Genomic DNA, 15,345 nt, shown 5'->3' on the forward strand with positions numbered 1-15,345 from the left:
GATCGTCATTTGAACTTCAAAATTCATGTTAATACTTTGCTTGCTCGTTGTGATAAACCATTAAATGTCCTTAAGTACCTAGTGGGTACTACATGGGGTGCCAACAGAAAATCTTTATTAATGGGTATAAGTCCCTCATTCGATCGAAGCTAGACTATGACGCACAGGTGTATGGCTCGGCATCCGATGCCACACTGAAAGGATTGGATGTGTTGCAGAATAAATGTTTGCGAATGTGTCTTGGAGCTGTCCGGTGTACCCATGTAGCTCGTATGGAAGTGAAGGCGAATGTGCCTCTCCTCCGTATTCGCCGTGACCACCTAGCATTATCGTATGGGTTACGAACATTAAGGAAAAGTAATATTGGCAATGTGGCCTGTACCCCCCTGTGTCAATACCACCACCTTATGTGGGGGGTGCGTCGGCCACTTGCCGTTCGCCTCCACTTACTGACTCAGGAGCTTGGTGTGGACCCCAGTGACCGTGACAAGTTGGTGTTTAAAGATATAGCGCCTTGGGAGCCACCCGGCTTTACAGTGGATGTATCATGGCTCCCAGCACCAAAGGCCAAGGTGCTGGAGGCGGAGGTCCACCACTTGTTTTGTAACAGCTTCGTTCGTCACTTGGGGTCCCATCAATTGTACACCGATGGCTCCAAGTCGAGTGAATGTGTTGGTGCAAGTGTTTGGTCAACTGAATGTGCACTTAGGTATCGGTTGCCGACTCATACATCTGTGTTTACCTCAGAACTTTTTGCTATTGACAAAGCCATAGACTATGCTCTCAATTCTAGGCATGACTCATTTGTCATATTTTCAGATTCAAAATCAGCCCTTCAGGCAATTGCATATTGTACTTCAGAGTCTCACGAGATCCAGGGCTGCATCGTTAATAAGTTGCATTCATGCAACAAGTCATTCACGCTGATCTGGGTGCCTGGTCATTGTCGTATCTACGGCAATGAGTAGGCTGACTTACTTGCAAAGTCGGCTGAAGAGCTCGAGGAGACTTGGGACGTTCCTCGTGATCTACGGTCGAGTCTCTCTCTCTCTGAAAGAAATCAATAATTCTTCTGTGGCAAGGTCAGTGGACCAGACTAAATATTCCAACTTGTAAGCCGTACCTGGGTGACTGGGACACTGTCAACCGCCCCAGTCGCCTGGAAGAAAAAGTGTTGGCACGGTTACGGCTTAATGCCACCATTTTAACACATATGAAACCTTATATGGAAAAACGATTCCCGCTGCCCTGTGACATCTGTGATGCGGTGTTATCTATCAGTCATTTCATCCTGCGCTGTCGGCGATTTATTCGTGAACGTGCTTCACTTATAAATTACTGCGGCGCAGCAGATGTCCCCTCACCCTTCCACCATCCTGGGTGATGGGGACATTGTTATGACTGATAAATTGATGGCTTTCTTGAGAGAGACCGGACTGATCAGAGTGATGTGACTTTTTTACTGTGTGGTTATGGTTTTTATCAACGGTAAATATGTATATCTTGTAATATTAATTAGGGTTGACAGTTGACATATTTGAAATAGTTCCTCCTCCCACTGATCTATTTCTAATATAGATGTCCCCTACATTAAGCCAAGTTCCTCGCCTGACAGTTACCAGCTGATGAGTGCAAGTGTGCAATATAGGAAGGTATTGGGCACTTGTAATCGATGGTGGTCTGCTAGGCGAGGTTCTTCACTTTTTGTACAAATTATGTAAATACATTATGCCATCTTGCTTAAGTTATTCTAATTAGGGACGACAGCTGACGTATATGGAAATGTTCCTGACTCGTCTGGTTCCCTTTCATGTATTGATATCCCCTATATTAGGTTGTGCCTCGACTGACAATCACAAGGTGATGAGTGCAGGTATGTAATGTAGAAAGGCATTACATATTTCCAGTCGATGGTGTTCTCTTGGTCTAGGCTTTTTTACCATTAGTGTAGGTCTAGTTATTTGTCTCTTAGAACTTAGTATAGGTTAGCGATTTGTCTGATAGGTGATTGGTTTTAGGGTCTTTATATTAGGCATTTTTGTTTATAAGTAATATAAGGTTAAAAATATAAAAAATTAAAAAAATAAAAATAAAAATACAAAAAAATAATAAAATAAAAATTATTATATACATATATATATATATATATATATATATATATATATATATATATATATATATATATATATATATATATATATATATATATATATATATATATATGTATGTATGTACGTGTGCATGAAAGTGTGTATGTTCATATGCATGGATGTGTGTATGTATGTATGTATGTATATATATATGTTTGTATATATATGTATATATATGTCAATGTATATACATATATTCAATTTTGCCTTAATGACCAGGGGCTCCGGCCTCAATGGTCGATAGGCAAAAAAAAAAAAAAAAAAAAAATCGCCCATTCTTCAGTACAGCGGCAATGCGGCTGTGCGGCCGCCATGTTGGAGCGGTCAAGCATGTAATATTTTTTTTTTTTTTTTTTTTTAGAGCGAATTCGGACTATGAAAATGAATGTTGTTGTGGTGGAGGAGGTGATGGTGGTTATTGTTGTGGTGGTGGTGATCGTGGTAGTGGTGGTTGTTCTTGTGGTGGTGGTGGTGGTGATGGTGGTTTTTGTTGTTGTTGTTGTGTTGGTGATGATGGTGGTTTTTGTTGTTGTTGTGGTGGTGGTGGTTACTGTGTTGGTGGTGGTGGTTGTTGTTGTGTTAATGGTGGTTGTTGTTGTGTTAATGGTGGTTGTTGTTGTGTTAATGGTGGCTGTTGTTGTGTTAGTGGTTGTTGTTGTTGTGGTTGTTGTTGTTGTGGTTGTTGTTGTTGTGGTTGTTGTTGTTGTGGTTGTTGTTGTTGTGGTTGTTGTTGTTGCGGTTGTTGTTGTGGTTGTTGTTGTGGTGGTTGTTGTTGTGGTTGTTGTTGTGGTGGTGATGTTTGTTGTGATGGTGGTGGTTGTTGTGATGGTGGTTATAATGATGGCTTTTGTGGTGGTGATTGTGGTTGTTGCTGTTGTGGTGGTTGTGGTGGTGGTGGCGGTGGATGTTGTAGTTGTGATGGCGGTTGTTGTGGTGGTCATTGTTGTGATGGTGGTTATAGTTGTTGCTGCTGTTGGTGTTGTTGAGGTGGTGGTTGTGGTGATGGTTGTAGTGGTGGTGCTGGTTGTTGTAGTGATGTTTTTAATGGTTGTTGTCGTTGTTGCTGTTGTTGTGGTGGTGGTGGTGGTGGTTGTTCTTGTGGTGGTGGTGGTTGTGTTGGTTGTTGTTGTTGTTGTTGTTGTTGTTGTTGTTGTTGTTGTTATGGTGGTGGTGGTGGTGGTGGTTGTGTTGGTTGTTGTTGTTGTTGTTGTTGTTGTTGTTATGGTGGTGGTGGTGGTGGTGGTTGTGTTGGTTGTTGTTGTTGTTGTTGTTATGGTGGTGGTGGTGGTGGTGGTTGTGTTGGTGGTTGTTGCATTGGTGGTGGTGGTGGTTGTTGTCGATGTTGCTGCTGTTGTGGTGGTGATGGTGGTGGTTGTTCTGGTGGTGGTGGTGGTTGTTGTTCTTGTGGCGGTGATGGTGGTGGTTGTGTTGGTTGTTGTTGTTATGGTGGTGGTTATTGTTGTGGTGATTGTTGTTGTGGTTGTGGTTGTGGTTGTTATTGTGGTGGTTGTTGTTGTGATGGTTGTTGTTGTGCTGGTGGTGGTTATTGTTGTGGTTGTTGCTGTGGTGGTTATTGTTGTGGTTGTTGTTGTGATGATGGTTGTTGTGATGGTGGGTGTTGTAGTGCTGGTGGTTGTTGTGATGGTGGTGGTTGATGTGCTGGTGATTGTGGTGATGATGGTGGTTGTTTTAGTGATGGTGGTGGTGGTTGTTGTGGTGGTGATTGTTGCTGTGGTGGTGATTGTTGTTATCGTGGTGGATGTGGATGTTGTTGCTGTTGTGGTGGTGGTGGTGGTTGTGGTGGTGGATGTGGTACTGATGGTAATGATTGTTGTTGTTGTTGTGGTGGTGGTGGTGGTGGTTGCTGTGGTGGTGGTTGTTGTGGTGGTGGTGGTGGTTGTGGTGGTGGTGGTGGTTGTTGTTGTGGTGGTAGTGGTTGTGGTTCCTGGTTCATCTGAAACGTGAACTCGGTGGACTGCAGGCTTAAATTTCCCTTCTGCAACCCACCATCCTCCATTCGGAGGATAGAGAAGCAGCTGAGGGACGTTTGCATAACCAGACAGTTGAGCCGCTCATGCTATCGGTGTCACCATAGATATATTCCGACGCTTTCTACACCCAAAAGCAGCACAGTGCTGTTGCATTTCTAGGTAAATAGTGGTCAGCTTTGGCCATCGTCAGGAGCACGATATCGTCTGCCTCGACCGTTCCAAGATGGCGGCCGCGCACGCGCATCTACAGTAGTGTCATGTGGCATCTAGGCTTATTTATATCTATGGGCGACGGGGCCTGTTATCACTAGAGAAAAACAATGAGTTCAAAGTAGTAGTAACAGTAAATTACTGTCAATGATATAACTATTATAAATCATGCTTACTTAGGATATGTCGCGTGAATGCCGGCTGCTATGGCAATCGTGGATATTTCTCTGCTATCATCTACCAACAGCTCTGTTAAAGGCTCGCCTCAAGATATAGGTCAGTGAAATAATAAACAGATCAATAAAACAGTGTATGAAATTCAAATATCACGCCCTCATTATAGAGTAAAAATAACAGCTATGACCAAATTTGTCTATTTCTCACCATGCATATATTACTTGAGAAAGTAATATAATATGTGAAACAAAAAGTGCTTCTGTGATGCTTAGAAAATTGTTCATTGAAGCACTAAACCTTCCTGAAACGACAGTGGAGTGTGTCTGTGTAGCCTACGCCTGGCCACGACTTTGGCTAACTCTCTGGTCAGAGATTGGTGATCACGAGTGTACAGTACATCACTTTAGCAGAATAAATCATCTGGGCATAGCAAGATTGATGTTCTCAAAGTCACTGGAGGTGTTTCAACGTCATTACTTTCAATAAGGTGTAGATATACAGATTTCATGCCGCCACATATTAGTCCTTTTGGGATGCAGAGGTCGGAATCTAGACTACAGGTAACCCCCGATATATGTGGGTGAGTGGCCGGGCAATCGCCCCTTGTGTCTTTACCTGACCTTCAAGACTTTTCCAAATCCAGCTGAAGAAATTACTTTATTTATTGTGTCTCACGTTTCTCGTATGTTTCTCGTGCGCATACGAGTCTTAGGTTTCTTAAAGTTTTATTTCTTCTAATGGAATATTAATATTGTTATATGATATATAAGCTATGAAGGTATTGAAAATAATTTAGAAGTAACAAACAACAGATTTATTAGGTGTAATATATTTACTATTACAAGAGCCTGTGTGTGTGTGGGGGGGGGGAGGTTGCCTACCTACTTGTTTGCCTAGTTGTAGGATATAGGATTTGAGCTAAGCTCGTGTCGTTCAGTCTTCATATCTAAATGTATCCACCCAACTTTTCATCACATGGATGTTTTTTGCTGGCATTAATTCCTCTTCCAAACATTTCCAAATGTTTATATCTTTTAGAAATAAACATTTCATCATTATTTACGCATATAACCTGAGTCCAGGAAATATCATGATTTCTTGTCTTTTCGTCATTTTTCGGAAACAGATCTTCAATCTTTTCACTATCATAAAACCTCTAGGCATATTATAACTCCTTTCTACCTTCTCTCACACGCTATCGGTAATTTAATCTTTTCCTCATTCTTATTCAACACACAGCTCACTTAGGCCTGGTATAAACATTGATGGCCATGCTATGCACATTTCTCCGTCTGAGGGCATCTCTCTCTCTCTCTCTCTCTCTCTCTCTCTCTCTCTCTCTCTCTCTCCACAGCCGTAAATGAAGGTATGCTTGGTGTCCGTCAGTAAATCTGGTGGCCAAATGACCTTGATAGAAGGCATAGATTATCTGAGAAAAAATGATTTGGGGAAGTAGAGTCACAAGGTTTTTCTGGAGAGAGAGAGAGAGAGAGAGAGAGAGAGAGAGAGAGAGAGAGAGAGAGAGAGCGTCATTTCTTCAGAATTTTTATCCGTGTGTGGTATTCATCACCTCTTCCGTTACCAATAATTCTTTATGTTTTCCTAAGCACCACCGAAACATTAAGCTACCGCAACATACAGTATACAACACCACCACACCAGTTTGACACATGTCACCAGGCATCTTACCATCACACAATAACACCACCCCAAATCTCATTTCCACACACAGCCACACTACAGTTCGACACGTTTAAGGCATATGTCACAAGTCTTCAAAATTCACACTACCACACCACCCCATATCACTCGACCACATGACTGCCTCTTAAATGAAACAGTCATGACCATCTTTCCTATCAACATCAATTTCTTTGCTTTTTAATATTCCAAGAGTACCTTTGCGTCAAAATGCACTCCAGAAGCACACTATTACACAACTAAAATGTGCATTACTATCCCACGGACGAAAAGCAGTTTCTACAGCCATCTCTCCAGTACCGAACCACACCACCGCACAGAAAGTTATTACACCAGCCCATCCCATATCACATACTCATCCACTGAAGCATTATCTCATCATTAGAATTGATTCCACAATCACCTCTCACTACACCACTAAACTATATCATCGCACCCCACACAATATTACCACACCACCCCACACCACACATTTTTAAAAACCACATCTGTACTACTTCACCACAGTACCCTATACAACATTACCACACCACTCCACCCTACACAACATTACCACACCACTCCACCCTACACAACATTACCACACCACTCCACCCTACACAACATTACCACACCACTCCACCCTACACATCATTACCACACCACTCCACCCTACACAACATTACCACACCACTCCACCCTACACAACATGACATTACCACACCACTCCACCCTACACAACATGACCACACCACTCCATCCTAAACAACATGACATTACCATACCACTCCACCCTACACAACATTACCACACCACTCCATCCTACACAACATTACCATACCACTCCACCCTGCACAACATTACCACACCACTCCATCCTACACAACATTACCACACCACTCCACCCTACACAAAATTACCATACCACTCCACCCTACACAACATTACCACACCACTCCATCCTACACAACATTACCACACCACTCCATCCTACACAACATTACCACACCACTCCACCCTGCACAACATTACCACACCACTCCACCCTACACAACATTACCACACCACTCCATCCTACACAACATTACCACACCACTCCACCCTGCACAACATTACCATACCACTCCGCCCTGCACAACATTACCACACCACTCCATCCTACACAACATTACCACACCACTCCACCCTACACAAAATTACCATACCACTCCACCCTACACAACATTACCACACCACTCCATCCTACACAACATTACCACACCACTCCATCCTACACAACATTACCACACCACTCCACCCTGCACAACATTACCACACCACTCCACCCTACACAGCATTACCACACCACTCTACCCTACACAACACAACCACACCACTCCATCCTACACAACATTACCATACCACTCCATCCTACACAACATTACCACACCACTCCATCCTACACAACATTACCACACCACTCCACCCTACACAACATTACCACACCACTCCACCCTACACAACATTACCACACCACTCCACCCTACACAACACAACCACACCACTCCAGCATATCCCACACCGCACTACACGCGTTTCAACAACCCCTTCTCCACTATCCTAGCGCACCACACCCTCGCATCTCACACCACATACGGTACTTCAACAAACACTTCTGTAATACCCCACACCACCGCACCACACTACACCACACCACACGACACGACACCACAGTTACCACCCTTCCACACTCCACATCCAATAGCATACACATCATTATCATCTTCTACTCTCACAGGCACCTCTTTGCCACACAACACTTCATACTCGTTCTACAGTCATCAAACCTGGACTGCCTTCTATTTCTATTATTCTATCCAATTTGCTTTTAAAGTACCGGTATATTAAATAGTAATTCAACTGCTTAGCAGAGATTACTATTAGAACATATACTAGCTGCGTGTTGGCACTCTAGGATTCCGAGAACGAAGTCTCATAATCATTATTTATCTATTTTATTATTATTTATAAAAATAATAATAATAATAATAATTATTATTATTATTAGTAGTAGTAGTAGTAGTAGTAGTAACAGTATTGCAGTTTCCCAGTTTCTAGTGAGTTGTATCAAAACTGTGGTGAAGGCATCAGTTGCCCTATTTTTATCACCTGTACCATGGATTTGAATGTTATGTCTTTGCTTCTGCAAATAAATGTATTGTTCTATGGCATTAACTTTTTTTTTTTTTTGACGCTGTTCTTAGGATTGGCCTGGCCATGTCAACTCCACCGACGAGGACACACCGTCAGTTGTCGGGTACTCTGTTGACCCTTCGTTCATCAAAATATGTCTATAACTGCAGACTGGAGAGAATGGAAGAACGGAGAGAACATTTTAATTCTGGATTAGTCGTGCAAAACTTTCCACTTGGAATAACAAGCGTTATTTACCCTGTTATTCCAGATACAAAAAAAGAAAATCAACATCTTCCCAGGTTTGTCGAGATGTCTGTCAACCGACGAAGCATGTCTGAATCCTTTTTATCCAGTGATGTCTCAGTCTTGCTATCACCAGATGGCTATATTCAGCACAGAAGAGCCTGCAAACAGGAAAAGTTAGGTATATCCTTCTTTAATTCCATCTATACAGTATAATGGGATCCCCTAAACCAGTGGTTCTCAACCTGGGGGGTGCACCCCTTAGGAGGGCATGAACTAATTCCATGGAGGGCGTGAGGACTCAGAGAAAAAATAGTGAGTGGCTTGAACAAGTATGTCAGGGAGTGTGTGTGTGTGTGTGTGTGTGTGTGTGTGTGTGTGTGTGTGTGGTCGCCTAGCCTACTTGCTTTTCTGTTCTAATCTGGTCGTTTCAAGGGAATATTAAAGATACCAGTAGCTATTATATAGCAAAAACAGAGCAAACCTCAGTTAAAACAAACACATCCTCAACTTTTCCTTATCCCTCGAAAAGGAGGATAGTGAACTGCAGGGGAAGGGCCACTGCAGCCTGTATTCAACTGTGTTAACGTCCGTTTGAACCTGTGGCAGAAATAATATTAATTCTAGAGTAAGTTTTCAGAGTCAGAGGATGGCAGGAAGCTAAGGAGAAGGAGGAGGGGGGAGCAGGATATGTTGACAAAGGCTAGAAGGGGCGTGTTAATATGTGAGCTAAAGCTTAGGGGAACGCGATCTCAAAAAGATTGCCAACCTCTGTCCTAAACAGAATAAATCTGTTTGGCAGCAGCTATAAACTACAAGAAGACATCTGGGTACCACAGGGGTTCAATGGACTAATGCGTGTCACGAGTGATTGGAATTTTCCACGATGGCTCACAAAACATGAGCTAGGTACTGAAATCCCTCACTCAGACTGTGTTTCTTACACTGTTTTCCTCATATTTTGTGATAATATAATGTCATATCTATCAAAACAGTGTGGACAGATTCTGGCTGATGCCATGCTTGCAACTGACAGCCGACAAAGATACCGTCCGATCAACGCCACAAAATATCATTCGCAGCCTCCACTTTGTATTTAGGTTTCTGTTTTCACGTGGAGGTAACGAACACACTGGGGTAAATGAGATCCTGCCAAATAAAATCTTAACTGACTTAAGAAAACGCGGTATCTCATCTGGAAACCAGATACTGTGCGAATTGCACAACTGTCACCTCATACTCAATTGTGTGTAACCGATAATGAAAGTACTCCAACATCCACACACCACGCAACACACAACCCTGATAGTGTAGGTCCATGGTGAAAAAAATTTCCATAGGAGAAGAGGTCCAGGGGAGAAAATTAGTCCTTATGGAAAAATAGGTCCTAGGGGGAAATTATGCCAGAGGAGAGGAGGGGGACAGAAACTTGCCAAAACAGGAACAGGTAGCTGGGTAAAATAGGTGGATTGAGATGCAGACGGGGTTTATGTGCTAGTTCTTGATTCTTGATATACCAAGGCGACCAGATAGTTTTATTATTTGAGAAGACATTTTTGGTACCGGAGGGATTATATATAACCTTCACTACTTGGGGATTCTGCATCAAATAGAGTCAACTTTATGTAGCTGGAATGTAATAAAAGTATTGATCTCGGTATGAAGTGGTTTAGCAAGTTATGACACAATGAGCAAATTATGCGAAGATTTCCTTTCGAATTGGTAAATTTGAAAGTAAATACGGTGGCATTTGAGTTGTATCATAAGGTCGAATTCCATATACTGCTACTACTACTATACTACTACTACTATTGCTGCTGCTGCTGCTGCTGCTGATACTACTGCCAGTAAAAGCTCGAGAACGCTCATAAACTCGCAAGCGAGTGAAATGGTTCTCAGTGACATTTTTCACAAATTAAGTTTCTCTGCTCTGTTTACAATACATACTTCTAATTTGTTTCATAATCTTCGTCCAGAGTTGTCCTTTATGATTCTACAAAAAATCACACACACACACACAAACACACACACACACACACACACACACACACACACACACACACACACACACACACACACACACACACAAATCTGTAAGTGAAAACCATTTGTTGGAAGTCAAAGTTTGTATAAACATTACGTACGCATCTTTTTAAAACCTATATCTCTCGAACTATTGGACTTATATCGTTTCTGTTTGATGCATCGTGCTCAAAGGTAATTTTTTCATTTTAGCCGTGCTAGTTTTGTGCACATATATCAATCAGCAGCGATACAGGGAGAGTGGAAATTTGCCATTAATCTGCGGTTTTCACTCAGTGCCGGTCCTAGCTTTTCTGAGGCCCTACGCTGGATCCCCTTTGGAGGCCCCCCTCCCCCCCCAACTCTTATTTACACATCTCCCTCTACCCTTATATTCACCAAAGTTATACCCCTATCCTGAGCAATGTAAAGTAAAAAACTAGCACTGCATAATCTTGTATTCTTTGAATAAAAAACAATAATGATACTTTGTGTGAAACTATAATTACAATGTAGTATGCATAATTTAATGTCCTAACTCCAATATTACGCGCGACGACGCCACCATGGAAGTTTATGTTTACTCGTATTCGTTATGGAAACGTTTAGTCTTGTAAAATTTTATGAACAGCCTTGTATTTCTAATATATTTTAGCCTGCTAAGGAAAATTTTCTTCCTGAATTATTCAGTGTTTATAAATGGAAAAACCTTTACCATATTTGTGAATATTTAAATCTGTTATACTAAAGGAGGGGGGGGAGGTCTCTTGTGGCATTTATCGTCCTATCACATTCCAGTACTATTTTACGCCATAACCAGGTGACGAACACTTAGCGTGAACAGCAAATTTATTTATGGTACGAAAAACGGGAACGTCAGATACTTTCGTCAATACTGGCTCTTAGTTTTTATAGAACGGCCATAACACATCGGTCAGGAACGTTAACAGTAAAGTTTGGTCAGTTTAGCAACTTTCGATATTAGAAAAACAGTAGCCTACAATCGCATGATGAGTGGCAATATTAAATAATATAATACTAACCTTTACGGTTAGCATGAGCTTCCTCATGTAGCCTTTTCTTTGTTCGTTTATCAAACCTGAGAGATGTTTACGCTTCGATGTCAGTTTCCTGACTGACAGCAACAGTCAGCGTGACAGGCGCTATGCTGATCTGCAGTGCAGCACTCAGTATTGTCACCAGAATTTAATGTTAAATCCCACTAAACAAATTTCTAATTACCACTATTTTTTGTTACTCTAAAAGACTAATGTAATTTTTGCCTGCAGTTATTCAGGTATTATTGTATATACAACGTTCATGCACGTGGAACCAATTAATCAATATAAGCACCATTCTCGACCTACTTTTATTTTTTTTTTAATAATTATTCATTTTTATAATACACATCCTGGGGACGGGAGGCCCCACCAGTGATCGGAGGCCCTACACACTGAGCGTAGTGAGCGTATAGGAAAGACCGGCCCTGTTTTCACTTTTACAGTACTCGTCTAAATGATTTTATTTATCGTCCAATCGTATTTCTGGGGTCCCCAAGTGAAAATTCAGCTTTTGTTGTGTCTGATGACTGCACTCAAGAGCAGTGTTAAACACAGCCGAAAAATACAAAATCTTTGAAAAACACTATCTCCATGAAAAATTGACAGCGTTTTGATGTGATACGGTTTTGCGAATCATAAAATACAAAATTGAAATGCTAAACATAGGTTTTAGTAAGAAAAAAAATAGCTGTTCTAGCCTTATTAGCTAAAACGTTAGCCTCTGAATAACGTAACGGTCGGGTCGAGCCTGGCCGTCCATTACAATTTTCTGCCCATACACCGACAGAAAATTTCGCTCGCTCGTAACAACAAGTTTTACTAATACTGTTACTACTACTGCTACTACTACTATCACTACTACTACTACTACTACTACCACTACTGCTACTACTACTACCACCACCCCTAATACTACTGATACGATAAAACTTAGCGATGGTCTTCTCAACCGGATACTCAAGCCATGCTGGGATGCCAAAAAAGCACTAGTGCTCATTCAGAAACATCGTACCCAACTATCCGATTACTTTTTTTCCTGAATGTTTACAAACCCTCCCTGCTTTAATTTTTTTTCTTGAAGGACATTTTTCTAACGTTCTCTTACAACTACCATATGCTGATGAATGATAAATACACTCTCATCCACCAGGCTGCTCAATGTACCAGGTAAGTGATTGGCTACCAGTTTATTTCATTACTACATACGATTTATCATTCGGTTTTCAGTGAATGATCATCCCCGAATGTATTAGAACCCTCGTTAGAATTATTATCATTATTATTATTATTATTATTATTATTATTATTATTATTAATTTCATTTTTCTTGTGCTTTAGAGTACTGCGAGTTCTACAGAGATTGCAGAAATATGATAAATATATTTTCCAAAAGACTTACACAGACATAGGACAATAAATGGGAATGAAGAGAGCGTGGTTTATCTGAAGACTATATCCCCGGCTATGGAATGGTGAGGCAATTAGTTTGCATATTATATATGAATTTAGCCAAAGAGGAATTCGGCTGGCAATATAATGTATACGTAAGGGTGAGCTGTGTACCAGGATCGTTTGAAAGGTGTTAGAGTGATGGTAAGCCAGAAGACAGGTTGGATGTGTTGTACTGTCACTGTCAAGTATCCAATGTGATGGTTTTTGCATTATCCATGGATGACAGGATCCTTCAATGAGGATTCTTCGGCTGCAGACTCCGGTGATATGGGGACAGCTGGATACAGAACCATTGACCATGCTGTTGCAGAAAGTTGGCTGGTGGGTTGGTGGTTTTCTGAAGTAAACTGATATTATGGTGTGCTAGCCTCTAAAGTGAAACATAATTAAGTTATTAGTCTGGTCTCAAAACGTCCTTTGACGGGCTTACATTCTGGTGTGGTGGCCTCTGGAATGAACCGTAATACAGTTTGTGGACTTGTCCCTGGATGTCCTGAGACAGACTGACATTAAGATGTGCGTGCCTTAGAGATTAAGCCTCGCAGTCATGAGTCAGGTTGCCCTCTAGGCGTGATGCTTCCCGGGCTGTTCCGTGTGTAAGTGATTTTTCACTGATAACTTAAAGAGAGGTTCAGACTGGAAAATGGTGTCTCGATGTGTAAAAGCGGAAAACAATCCCACGTTTGTGGTTGCATGCAGTTATTTTGTGCCATTGCTGGGGTTGTCGCTGTTGTAAGGTGCGGCAGTCAGTTGAACAGTCATCCTTACAGACAAAGGAGTCAATATGAAGCTTTCTGTGGGCTTGAAACTGCGTGAAGCCACGGTCACTGTCCCTAACCAATCCATTTTTGCTCTGTGCCATTCAGGAGAACTGACTCTGTTCTAAAGCTCCGTCAGCAGGCTTGAGAAAGGACCACGGGTGAGTCCGGTAGTTAACGGGTTAATGCTTTTATTCTTACATTGCTGGCTGCAACAATTCGATGGATATCTTTCATCTGAACCGTCTAACTTCCTACGACCAAATATACATTATTCACATTGGTGAGGCCTTTTGTAGTGAACGGGCTGCGAGCAATCTCTAATGAGTCATTCAGTTCTTCGTTGTCTTTTCTAGGATAAATGAAACTGTCAAAATTTAACAAGGAAGTAGAAAAATCATAATTAGTATAAAAACTGACAGGTAACTGACAAAAAACTAGGTCAGTCAGCTAATGTTATCCATAATCTCTCTCTCTCTCTCTCTCTCTCTCTCTCTCTCTCTCATTTTATATAGACCTTTATGTTCTTGAGCGCTGACTCCACGGTTTTTAGGTTTTTATGCGTGCATTCTCGGAATGTACTTGGCATGTCGTAAGGTTACAAGCTTTGCCTGTGAAGTGGAACTGCTGCTGGAAGGCTACAAAGGAAAACTTCATCAGTCATGAAATCCGCTAGAAAGGCTGCGGTTTCTTGGGAAATATAATGATCTGTGGAATATGTTATAATTTCCACTGAATCACTCCACTTGGCCCATCAAATGTCATACTAACCTCTGGCTCACTTCACCTGGCCCGGGTAATGTTATAGTGTCGTCTTTCTCACTCCACCTGACCAGTGTAATGTGTTGTATTTTGCTGTGTCATTCCAACTGAGCAGAGATAATGTTATATTGTTGTCTGGCTCAGTCAACCAAGCCATCTCCTCCCTGGTACTGCTTCTCATCACTTGATGGCGAGTATGTTGGTAAGGAGAAACTCGCCTATGGATTAAGTCCAGAGGGCAAGTGTGGTTTAAATATTTGGTAAATCTGTGCACTCATTATCTGCATACCTGTGATAGGTGTTCCCCAGCTGATTTTAACTGTATGGCGGCAACTACATAAAAAGATACAAGCCACCGTTGTGGCTTTTATAATCATATGGGGGTAGCGAGAATTAAAATTAAAATAATCTTGCTGAGAACGTAAATATCTTGAATGTGTTGTGGCTGTAGTGATGTGTGCTCGACTAATGACTGGCCGATGGACATGACTGGTGAAACATTCCATGGATATAGTTAAATACAGCTGAGCATGTTTTGTTTTGGTTACTGGGGAAATGAGTGAGCCGTAACACACCCAGTAGATGAAGCTTGCCTATAAGTTAGGTGTAGTTCAGCATGTCTTGTGTTGGTTGGATTGGCCATTAACGTACTGTTGCAGGCGAA

Source organism: Coenobita brevimanus, chromosome 109 (genome assembly GCF_032717465.1).
Source record: "Coenobita brevimanus isolate Jiangsu-jjx chromosome 109, ASM3271746v2, whole genome shotgun sequence".
In the NCBI taxonomy this organism is placed as follows: domain Eukaryota; kingdom Metazoa; phylum Arthropoda; class Malacostraca; order Decapoda; family Coenobitidae; genus Coenobita; species Coenobita brevimanus.